The 12179-nt window shown below is 43.1% G+C and overlaps 1 non-coding gene across 1 annotated transcript; it reads left to right on the forward strand.

The window, feature by feature from the left end:
- The first annotated feature begins 2155 nt into the window (after positions 1–2155).
- On the forward strand, positions 2156–2227 carry Trnap-cgg (transfer RNA proline (anticodon CGG)). The gene has a single exon. It is a non-coding gene; the product is annotated as a tRNA-Pro (tRNA).
- Positions 2228–12179: the final 9952 nt, after the last annotated feature.

A 12179-nucleotide genomic window follows, 5' to 3' on the forward strand; every position in this document is an offset into this window, starting at 1 on the left:
GGCAAGAAGCTGTGCGTGTCACATTTCCATTGGTACGCCGCTACTGCCATTGCTACCGTACGGGATTATTATCGCGCTTGCCTTTTACTCTCATTTCTTACGATACGAACGATTGCTATTGTAATTTTAATTAATAACAAAAAACCCAAGCATGACTGCGGTTTTTCCATCCCATTATGGCATATGAAGTGATCTTCAAAACAAAATTTGATTCTGGTTTCGCCATGAATCGTGAATGTTGGCAACAGAGGGCAAGAGATTCGTTTTATGAAAATGTCACCTCACCTGATGATGACATCCGTCCATCCGGAACGTCAACGGTGCTGAATGTACTGCCGAAAACTGTATGCCAGCGCACTGCCGGGGCGAACCGGTTGCAGGTAATTGCTTCAATCAAACCAACCCCGGGAATGTTAAACCATTGAGAGCAGAAATTATTACCCACATACACACACACACACACAAAACGCTCAGCCCAGACGCTGTCGCTGCGTTTCAAACAAAAACAGGACACTCGGAACAACAGGCACCATCGGCCGGAACAACCCCGACGGTGCCCGACGCGCACTGCCCTCGGGATATTATGTATGATACGGTGCGACGGGCCCGTGAATGTTCGGTCAGAACAACACGATGCGCACATTTCAGCACAAAATTGTAATTATCGTTCTCTGCCCGGGACATGGATTAATTACCGGCCGTAACATCTGTCAGTTTAATGGCACTCTTTGCTACTTTTGGCCAGTGCTGTCGCCCAGGCAGTGGACCACCGGATCCATCAAGCGCAACTCTTGACCGAACCGGTCCGCCCGAGGGAAAATGGGTCTACGGTGGAAACCACACTTACCTTCTCGTGAGACTTGTGGATGGTCGATAACATAGCGAGCGAGAGCGAGCATCGTCATCGGAAAAATTGTTAACTCACCAAACTTGTTGTAAATTTCATGCGACATTGTAATAAAGCTTTTCGCTTCCATACGCAACAACGCTGATTCATCTGTCCCGGTGCTTTCGTGTGACAATTATAATGATTTAGGAATAGGAGCAGAGAGACGGAATTTAAATGCAACTTAATAAACATGCAAATTAAGCTTAGGAATGGCAGATTTAAGCACTTTAAGGTTGATGACACAACACACCGCACTACTATCGCGTTTAAGAGTCTAAAAGCAATAAGCTTTTCGAGTATTCTAGCGTTACTAGCTACAAGTTTTATGTCCTGGGAAATATCTACAGTAAAAGCAGACGCTTCGACAAATAAACAAGATTTTGCTTACTGCAGAAGGAGACTTGGAACCTCCATAATCCTCACTCCATAATCCTGCAGGTTTTCGGAACTTCAGCGAGCTCGGTAGCTCAAAAACACAATTGTATTCATGCATAAATGTTTAATCATCCAGCATCGAAGCTATGAAGCGTTCGTCTCGCTTTCGTGTACACTTTCCAAGAACTTTCACGGGAGCTACAAAAGAGGATGTTTGTGACAGCGCATATCTATACTTTGATAACCTCACAAACAAAAACAAGGCAGCTTTATGATTTTATCCACTTTTCTGCAACCACGGACGACGAACGTAACATTATGGTGCCACCTCTAAACAGAGATGCAGCAAAAACAATCTGATGGTTTTGTTGTAGCGAATGGATCTGAATTCTGTTGTTTTTGGCTTGTTTCGGTGTGGTAGAATAGGGACAATTTGCGATGCAATCGGGAGATAGATTGGTTAAAGTTCGCGGAAACATAAATGTTGGAATCTTTAGTAGAAAGCGAATAGACGAACAGGAATAGAATGATCTGGAGCAGATTCGCAAGAGCGCGAACGAGTGAGAAACGGGCTAGATAGGGAATTTCAAGCGAAAAAACAAAGCGTTGCAAAGCGGCGTGCTTTTCATCGTTTTCTAACAATGAAAACAGAATAAACAAAATATTTGTGTCTTGTGCAGAGCGAAAAGGATAGCAAACAAAGACTAATGTAGCAAAACGGGTTAGCCTTTTTTAAGTAACGAATGATAAGACCATTTAAGATTTATGTTGAACGTTTACGCTCGAATCACGCATCCATTTTGTCGTTCCCTTTTGACGTGAGCTTCGTACAACTCAGCTTGGTATGGGGCTCGGATTTGTGTAGCGTAGAGGACCGCTCCTTCCACAGCTGGCTCGTTGGTCTAGGGGTATGATTCTCGCTTCGGGTGCGAGAGGTCCCGGGTTCAATTCCCGGACGAGCCCAAATGATGAGTGGATAACTTTTTTTGTATGGAAATAGTGTTAGAATCTTTATTGTTTCCTTTGTTTGCACCAGATTCCTTTACAATTATGTATTTTCAATTGTTTTTTAATTTTTAGCAGAAGTACAATACATATGTAACATGCTATTGGTAGCTTTCTCCTTGCAATTATGTTGTATGCAATGATATGATTTTCACGTGCTGTCTTTATGTTACTACTTGTTTCTTCATTCCCCCTAAAAAGGAAGTTAAATCAAAAGTCCAAATTAAGCTGTATGAAGCAAATTAATGATTCGATAGAAGCGCATCGGCACGCTATGAAGTGGCACCGGGGGCCTCGCACCCGGAGATGAAATTATTGTAAATGTGGCAACAGAAGCAGATTTTCTAACAATTTTACTGTCATTTCATTATCATTTTTCTCTTCTCTCTTTTTCTTTCTCTCTTCCTCGCACACCCCAGTTCCCCAGTCCCCCAATGAAGACAACGGTGGCGTCGTCGAAGAATGGAAATAAAATTACCCCCATTAACCATTAACGACGATTAACACATATCTGCCTTAATTTGATCTCGACTTGTCCTCTTCCATACCCTTTTTTTCCACTTCTTCCACTCACATTCCCCATTGGGTCCCATTCACACATCAAAACCAGCGCCCCCCGAACATGGTGTGTGCGTTTAAAGTCCCCCTCCGATCAAAGCAGCGACATGGCGCGAGACACGATGTTGTTGGTGTTGTCCATTCGTCCGAGACCTGATGTTATTCTTCGTTTCGTTTCTGTTTCGATGATTCTTTTCGCGTGTTCACTCTCTCCACCCGGCCGGCCCCCTACTATGGGGTGGGTCGTTGCCAGGCAACACACCGGGCGGCGGAGTTGTTTATGCTTATTCCGCCTGGTTGTTTGGGAGGGGCTTGTTTCTATTTTTTACTTCTTTTCCGCCGACCGTTTTCACATACCATCGGTGGCTGTGCGTACACACTGGTGGTGATCGTTGCATTCATCGTGGCGTAGAGCGTTTTTTTTATATATATTTTGGTTTTTGTTGTCTGTTTGTGTGTTTATTTATTTCATTTTTTTTTTCGTCTGCTGCATCGAGTGCCTTATACGACAGTTTATCTTGAGATAGGTCGGTGAATTTATTACGAGCCGGCGGAGCAGTTGGCTCATGAGACTATCGGCGTGCCACTCTCGACATCACGACGTTGTACGCTGTTGCTTGGTAATCGATTGATGGATGCGATAGTGATCGAAATAAATTCAGCGCAAAAAGCACTTAAAACGGAGACAGACACGCCAATCGGCTGGATTTTTGTGGATGTCAGCCATAAGGTTGTACGGTCTGTAGTGGTTGAAAATTGTTGAAGGAAAAAAAAGGCTATACACATCAATCTCCTTCTTACTGTTCAATCAGTTGCATTGAAATGGCTTATTCAATCGTCATTGTTTTCTACATTACGGAGCATATGGATGGTTTAACGGGAGGTCTATTGAATATAATACGAAACTAATGACTTCTAACAGCATGCAAGTAACCCAAACGAGTTGAAGCTATACCGAGGGGACTGTTGAAAATATAAGAATTAATATTCTACAATACAACGTCAAACAAGTAATTTTGTTCCATTCCAGTTTAGAGTAAATGTCTCTGGTAAAGCTAACCAGATTTTTCAAAATGGATTATCTATCCTATCAGTAACCTGTCGCTAGGAAGCCACCTTTTAGACTCAAGTTGAAAATTTATAGAGTCAACTTCTATAAGTCAACACAGATTCTAGCACACAATGAGGGAATAAAATAGTGATGGGAAAAACGACCGGAAACGGCCTCGACCAGCTCCGGAGATGGATAGAACCGTTTCTAGAACCGGCTCTGCATCCACAGCTCCGCACCCACGACTACAAACCCACGGCTCCAGAGATTTAAAGATGTTTTTAGTGTATAGTGTACATTATTCGAATTTTATTTCAGTGTGCCGTATTGTCTTACTGAAATTAAATAATGTTTCATGTAGCAAAACACGATCGTACGTAAAGCACACCTGCATCTGCAGATGCGTGACAAATGTTCGGTGGAAACGACAATGCAACTCCCGCACGGCTACAATGCACATACTCGAAATAAACAACATTATATTTTAGTCAATATTATTTAGAACCTTTAGGTGGCGGCTCGGTGGTGTAGGCGCATCGGCACCAGTCTTCAAACGGAAAGAACGGGGTTCAAATCCCATCCGAACCGCCCCACCGTAGTGAGGACTGACTAACCTCACTGTGTGGTTATATTCATAAATCAAGTAATACGGCCTGGCACTTTTACGCCTGGGAATTTTACGGAATCCGTAATCTGGAGCCGTGGATGCGGAGCGGTGAGTGCAGAGCCGTGGTTGCGCAGCCGACTTCGAATTGCAAGCGAAGTCGGTTCTGGAGCCGTTGGATCAGAGCCGGCTCCAGAGCCGTGGATGCGCTACGAAGTACACATCACTAGTATAAACATCATTAGTTGGAGGCACAGTTTTATAGCAGAAGCTTACCAAAGAATCGCAAATTCGAATCGCAAATTTCTGATAAGATGCAAAATGATTCAAAATGTGAACCGATCATACTATAGATTGAAGAAACTTCTTCTCTAATGAGCATGAATCTAAGGAATTCTCTACATCGACCCTGACCAAATCTGAGGGATTCCGCCAATCCACGTTCGAAAGAAAGATGTAATTCATCAGAAAGGCCAATATATTGTCCATATGAACATCACACTCAAGTCATTCCTGACGAAAAAAAAAAACCAATGATGATCATCTTTCATGTGAGCTTTCTCAGGAGAATCTATTCTACTTCAATTTCTCTTAAAAAAAAAGCATCAAAATCGAAAACCGTGGCCGTTGCAAGCTATAAATGTTTTCAATCGAAACTTCTGACGCTCGGGGAAACAATGGCATAAGCTCCTTACAGAGGGCTCAATAGCAGCAGCGTGGGCGAAAAGGCAAGATTAGTTTTCACGATTAGCTTACCTTGGTGGAGAGAGAAAAAAATCCGAAATGAATAAAAAACTATAAAACGGATGAACTGCTGCATGGTCGAAAGTACACAACACCAGCGCTCATCATCCCTTGTTGGAGGATGAGCGAGTCGTTTCCTCGGAAAGTCGTTTCCTGGCTGGTGCTTCACGTGCTGATTAAGCTTCCATTTCCGACCGGCCATTCGCTCCGGCTCGTCACATAAAACCCTGCAGGGCATTGCGATGGATCGAAGCGAACTTGCCAGCCCCCGTAGTAGCATTATAGCGGCGGAACAGCAGGCACAGGCGAAAGACAAGCGTTTTTCATTACGATTTGATTTGCGTTCTACCACACCGCGTGAAGGAAATCGAAAAATCGATGCACGGAATCCGAGCCACCGGAGGCGTATCTAATCGTAGAATGGATTCCACACCGACCACGCGGGACAGACTATCCGGTGGAGGTGCGCAAAAGCTTACCTTTGATACTGTGCCTTAGCCTTCCAAGGTACGACCGATCAGCGAGTGGCTTTGTTTTTCATTAGAGATTTTAAGGTGCGGGATTTGTGGGCTGTACTGTTGCTGTTGAGCTGAATGGAAAATCAAACAACGTACGAACTAATCACAAGATCCGTTCATCGTATGTGGCGAGACACGGATTTTCTTTGTCACGCTATCAGATGCACGCGACCAGACCAAATGTCCGTTTGCTTTTTTTAAAGTGAAGCAGCAGAGGATTTGATGCATTCGAGGAGCATGTATTTAGAAAGACCTGAGCTTGAATGCTTACATATGGACTTCCCTTAGCCATTGGGAAAACTCATCCAGCATAAGTCAAAGCTCTGTTTGTAGTTTGATAGGTATGGCGCTAAGTAATAGTTGTTTTGTACGCTCAAAGCTCATTTGTTCCAACCGTCGTAAATTATCAAACGACTTGGGCAGAGAACTCCAACAAAAATGAATAGAATGTTGACTTGAATATAACATGGTTTAGGCCCTAATTTTGTCAAACAAACTCTGGGAAACGTTTAAATGGGATGTTCTACTTCATCTCCATTCTTCAATGAATTTATAATGCCAAATGCCTTCTCAGAATTGGTCACATGGTATGGATGATCAATAGTTCCAGGAAAAGCAGGAAACCGAAAAATGGCTACGTTTCGTTTTGTTTTCGGGGGTTTCGGAATTATTTAAATTACGACTTCCTTTTCGAAAAGATATATTCGACATTAACATTTTATAAAGGCCTTTTGCACTCTACTGTTTCATGCAGCATTTGTCCTAGTTATGTTTTTCTTCTTTTTGCCACGCATATCATCAAATAATCCTCCAGCTTATCGATATCAAGCTTAGGGGAACGAAATTACGCTCACTAAACCCTCGATTGCTTTACTATCCCGATCCACAACACAGACACACCCAAACGCTTCGGATTAGGGACAGTTTTCCTTTTATAGATTAGTCACATCAGTGCGGTTTATCAGCGCACGTGGGTCATTCACAGTAGGAACCACCAGGTAGCCTGTTTTTAACTGAAATCGTTCGGCGATTTTAGCACAACCTCTTCCTCCTAATTATCGGATTTGGAGTACAGATGTACAAAACCCCCAAAACGTTATCAGTGGGTAAGAAGTGGTTCGATAACGCCGGAAGTAAACGTTTTCCTTAAGGGTACGTACACACACACAAACACGCCCGTAATTGGGCATCGGTGATGTGTCAAAACGATAACGTCGGTTATTAGTAAAACCATCGACAGCTTTGACAGTCGGTATGTTTGAAACGAAATTGACAGAAACCAACCAGGTACACAAACCGAAACCGAAAACCGGATCATAAAATAAAATAAATCTCCCAGCAAAAGACGCAGGAGCTCTCCTCTGCTCCATCGTTATCTGCCACACTATAATGAGCCAGACAGTAAATCGAGAGATTTGTTGGCAGCCTTTTTGGGCTCGACTTGTTTCCCGGGCTGATGTCACATGGATTGGTTGAGTACAGAAGGATTTCGGGTAATCAGTTCGAACCCCGGTACCAAGAAACCCAATCCTACTACTGCCCTAATCTATGTCGACACCGTACGCCGGGACGGTCTGCGATCTGAAGTGATTCAGATGCGATAACGGGGCCGAGCGGCGTTTGCGTTTGTTCCTCTTGGCCTTTTGCCCAGGCGTGTGATAGGCGGGACCAGACTGGCCAGACGATGACTCGGTGTTGGTGGGGAAGGTAATGCATGAATAAATGGATGACAAATTTCACCAAACGATTAACTACGGATTCCCCACTGCGCTCCGTACACTAGCCAAACAAACGAGAGTCGGAATAGCCGCAAATGGAATTATGGCATTTGGGGTGCTCTGCGGCTGCGGTGCACACACCGCACAGCAGTAGCAACATCGCTTTTTTTTTCATTTTATGCCGCGCTGTTTGGCGTTAATGATACTAATAAGCATTAGCGCGCAAAGCTAGCAGTTCCGGTGCTGATAAAAAGAACAAACACGTGCAAGGAAACCGCTCTGTGCTTTGTGTGTTATGAGTTGGTACACCCATGACCTACGAGTAGATGAAATCATTCCCACGCAATCACATGGTTTTCAATTTTATAGCAAAATAAAATTTACCTTAGAAGCTGATAGTATGCCGCCATAAATTAAATCAATCTTAAAACATTTTTGTTTGCATTACTGACACACACAAAAAAAGACCATTGTGAAAAGAATGGCGCTTATCTCGCAACTAGCAATGTGCGTGATTCCGCTGCAAATGGCCAGACGTCACTGCCATCGTAAATACTGCGAGGACCCCGGGTTCACCCCACTTCGTGATGGAAACCACTTAATCATTCTGCTTTATTTGATTTCAAAACCGTTCTTCCTCTGGAGATTTCCAAAACACGTACGTTCCACCGCACCACACCGTGGTCTGTGACTCAATCATTGCTGACATCATAATCCATCACAAATTTCAACTTCCATCATCTTGCCACCCCGCGACATGGCGAGTGATGCGGCGGTTTCTGCTTCCGCTCAAGGGTTTAACCTAATCCACCCGATGCGCCCGAAGCCCCGTCCCAGATACGTCCACCGGTCGAAAAACTGTCGGAGCAAGCGCTATATGTCAGGGCGAACCGTACACACTCATGACAAGAAAAATCGATCAAAGCTCATTAGCGTCTAACCGGTTCGGATCAGTGGCGGTTTCAAGTTCGATTGCACGTCAGTCCCTCTCCCTATACAATCGATTCCTTAGTCCGGGAGACCTAAAAAAAAAATACATCAGCAACAACCGTCAAGAACTTCCTGAGGTAACACGAAACAATTACTTACACAAGGAATATGCTTACCGAGCTAGCAAAACACGCCCAACATTCCCAGGGGGATTCATAAAACATTATCGCTTAATTTAACTTTTGTCAATCTCTGAGTCCCCGGTCATTAGCGGCCATTAGAATTTCGGAGCGAACCTAAAAAAACGCTATAATCCGCTAGCCGACATTTGCGCGCCACGGCAATTTCGGTATAATTAAGCACGCGCGGCCAGTACTCGTCACGGCACACAGTCGTGATGTTTTTGTCACGGGTGTTGCGTCTTTCCTGTGTCTGAAGAAAATTGGTTCACCCTTCTACCTTATGAGTGATTCAAATTTAGTCAACACTGTGTGTGTGTTTTTTTTACTTCTTTGCGCACGAAAGAAGTGGTTCAGCTTGAGGGCATTTATCGATAACTGTGTTGATGGTTGATTTAAACGGTCTGACTCCTTTTTTTTCTAGGCTACATCCTACACGATGCGTTCTATTTCTAGACGCATCCGACATACAGTTTAGTGTTTTATCACTAAAAAAGCAACACATTACTATCAACAGAAAGATTAGCACCGCTCATTAATGTGCGACACACGTTGTACGTACGATTAATCAAATCGTGCGTGCACTTCCTCGACTTTGATTTGATGGCCTCAAATTACGTTTGATTAGCAGCAGCACATACACACACAGATTCACATGTATATAGGGAGTGAATATGATTTATGTAATTTCTTAAAGCTCGAAGATGAACAAGGCCAACAGCCAGCTAAACGCTCCAAAATAAAACAAACAACAACTTTTTTTTTAACCTCATTATCAGCTCTCAAACAACTTGATGAGTATTCTACGATGGAATTAAACAATAAAAAGAGGTAAAGAAGGAGAGTAAAAACAAGCATGCAGAAGATTAAAACCAGCATAAGCATGTTTTTGCTATATTTTCACTCAACCGTTAAACATAGGTAAGATAATCGAAAGAAAAATTAAAACAAACTCAATCCATGTTATGCGATGGAATGTAATCATGTTGCACTGAGCATATTCAATGCAAATAAAATGAAGTGAATTAGTTATTTCTTAATTGTGTCTATATGCAATTAGTTTGTAATTTAGAATAGTTTAACAAGGGTGTAACGATTAAGTTTAGTTTGAATATAATGGATTGACGTCTTGCTCAAAGCTGCGCAGATTTAAGGCAAGGTTTCTTGCATTATAGCGCCATCGATTCATTTGGATCAGCTATGTCCAAAATATGGGCGCGAACCGGCTATGGGGCTATATCCAAAAAAGCTTTGGGACCCGGTGGTGTAGGTGACAGTGGCGCCGGTCTTCAAACGCTAGGACCGTAGTTCAAATCCCATCCGGACCTGTCCTCCCGTAGTGAGGACTGACTACCCAACTACGTGGTATCAGGAAGTCTAGTAAGCCATTTTCGATGGCCGGCATGACCTTAGAGGTCTTTAAGCCAAGAAGAAGAAGATGTCCAGAGAATATTCAAGGAACTTCAATTGCAGATTTGTTGGAAATATGATTTTTACACCGAGCAAAGAGTTTAAGAAAAGTCTTGCTCATCCTGATCTGCTGTAATCCCTCCGAGTTTTATCGCAATATTACAGTATCTGTTCAAACGTTGAATTGTATACTGGACATGTTATCCAAAACTAGCTTTTCATCTCTGAGACAAGGCATTCTTGAGAATCACCCGCAATGGCTAGGTAATCTCGCTAGTGTATACTATCTTTCTGACAGAGGGCGTCGATCGAAGAGACTCTCATATGATCTCAAAGTTATTTGGACAAAACTCTACAGCGATTATTATTATGCAATTATTATTATTAGAATCCGATTATCCAGCCAGAGAAACTGGGCAAAAACTTTCAAGCAAAAACAATTTCAAACAGTCATGTTTACCATTTTCCTGTGACATCATGGTTTTTTTTAAGGTCCCAGCTAACTGCCAAAAGTTTGTGAGGAAAGGACTAAGATTATTTTTAAAGCATCGTTTATTGATGCAAGGCTGTCAAAATTAAATGCAAAGAATACGTCTCTCACAGCTATATAATTGTTTATGAGATTTATTTCTAATGCCACGTTAATGGATATTCAATCAGTCTTTTCCTTTGGTATAACCGTCTAAATGGGAATCCCTATCCGATCCTGTTCTGTTAAAGACCAGTACTGCCACTAATGTATAGTCTACAGCATCTTATTTGACTTGTATTTTATGATATAGGATAAGTTCTCCCTCTTTGCTTTTAGGAACATTTATGAAAACAAGGTTTTTGCTCCGTGTGAGTCACTGATCGAGTCTCCAATAAAACCAAAGTTCCCTCTAGAGTTACAACCAACCTGATTAGTGATGATGTTGCCAGAATAATACAAAAAACCTAATACACATTGCTTTACACAGCAGCAAACACTCATCATTCCCGAACGAAGACTAAACAATGCAAACAGAGTATGCCCTTGCGTACTCTTGCTCCGGACCCGACACCTTTCCTGCTTCAGTGCTCGAAAATGACGTTTGGCCCTTACAAAAGGCAACACGAATCTGATCGATTTGCATGTCGACCGGTTCTGACGCAAAGCAGCAAAACAATCGTAACCACAGTTCAGTCCCGCTGTTTTCGATTAAAGTTGTGTCCGGATGCGTTCAAAGTGGCCGCTCATTGTTGTTGCGAGAGGTTTGTGAGCTTTTAGGCTCGAACTACGAACGTGGGACGGAACACGATCGTGACAGTTGCATATGGTTGAGCTGTTGATGAATGCCGAGTCGAGTTCTGTGTACTCAGCTTTACAACAACACCAAAGCTAAACGCGACAGTTTAAATTCTGAGCGTTATATCTCGTCTGGAAATTGGTGTTCCCGCTTAGTGTGACGGGAGTCGACGGACACTCGGTGGGTCATGAATTAAATATATTTCAAAAAACGCGTTCCACCACCATGCAGATCGCGAGGACGCTGCATGGACAAACACTGTGCGTCACTGTGCTGTGCTGTTCCTATTCCCATAGCGTGCGTAACGGTACAGATGATGGTTGTCAGAACAGAGTTCAACTAGATGAGTTGGCCGTTTTATGACTTTATTTATTTACCACACCATACTCTGCTCGTCATACTGCGTCAAGGCGATGGGGTTTGATGCGACAACTGCTGCTAAGCGAGTTGCTTTTTATTTGTCCACCAAACTAACTCGCCCCAGGCCAACGCTATCTTCGTGAAGTATTTTTAGAATTTCCTTTTTATTACACTCAACCCTTAACCGTAGAGTGGACTGTTGTAAGTACATACGGATAAAAAAACACAACACTCACACACACAGACACTTCCTGGTGCAAAACAACAATCGCAATCGAATCAAATCGCCTCGGTCTTTTCCTCGGGACAGGAAGTCAATTAGATGCGGTGTACGCCGCCTTAAGCAACAAAGCCCCGACGAGAGTGCGTCGGTCCGTGGCCATGCGGGGCTAAGGTAATTTAGTTTTGCGGTTTTAAGTGATTGTTTCCCAGCCCAAACGAAAGCAGAGGCGAGCAGAGGCCGACCATGCAAAGAAGATTCGCTTCTTCGTGTGTAAGGGGGCGCTTGGTTTTTCGCTTTTCCTAGGTCGCTTCATTTCATTCATTGCCGCTTGATTGAAGGCGAAATGT

This window comes from Anopheles maculipalpis, chromosome 2RL, assembly GCF_943734695.1.
Source record: "Anopheles maculipalpis chromosome 2RL, idAnoMacuDA_375_x, whole genome shotgun sequence".
In the NCBI taxonomy this organism is placed as follows: Eukaryota; Metazoa; Arthropoda; class Insecta; order Diptera; family Culicidae; genus Anopheles; species Anopheles maculipalpis.